The following is a 505-nucleotide window of genomic DNA, read 5'->3' on the forward strand; positions in this document are numbered from 1 at the left end:
ATTATCATTTATCTAGATTAACAATCTTATTTTAACATATTATGCTATTTATATTTCTTTATCCTCTGCTGCTGCTGCTTCTTTTTTTCTCTTCTTCCTCTTCTTCTTCTTTTTGAGTCAGGGTCTCACTTTGTCACCCAGGCTGAAGAGCAGTGGCATGGTCATAACTCACTACAGCCACAACCTCCTGAGCTTGGTAATCCTACCGTTTCAGCCTCCCAAGTAGCTGAGGCTACAGACACAAACTACCACACCTGGCTAATTTTTTGATTTTTTTGTAGAGATGAGGTCTCACTATGTTGCCCAGGCTGTTCTTGAACTCATGTGCTCAAGTGATCCTCCCACCATGTCCTCCCAAAATGTTGAGATTATAGGCATGAGTCACCATGCCCAGTTTATCCTTTGCTTCTTTTTAGAAGATTTCTTCAACTTTAAATTCTAACACTTCAGCTGGGCTCGGTGGCTCAGCCTGTAATCCCGTGCTTTGGGAGGCTGAGGTGAGTGG

Source organism: Carlito syrichta, unplaced genomic scaffold (assembly GCF_000164805.1).
Source record: "Carlito syrichta isolate Samal-C Ts95f unplaced genomic scaffold, Tarsius_syrichta-2.0.1 Scaffold307238, whole genome shotgun sequence".
Taxonomy (NCBI): domain Eukaryota; kingdom Metazoa; phylum Chordata; class Mammalia; order Primates; family Tarsiidae; genus Carlito; species Carlito syrichta.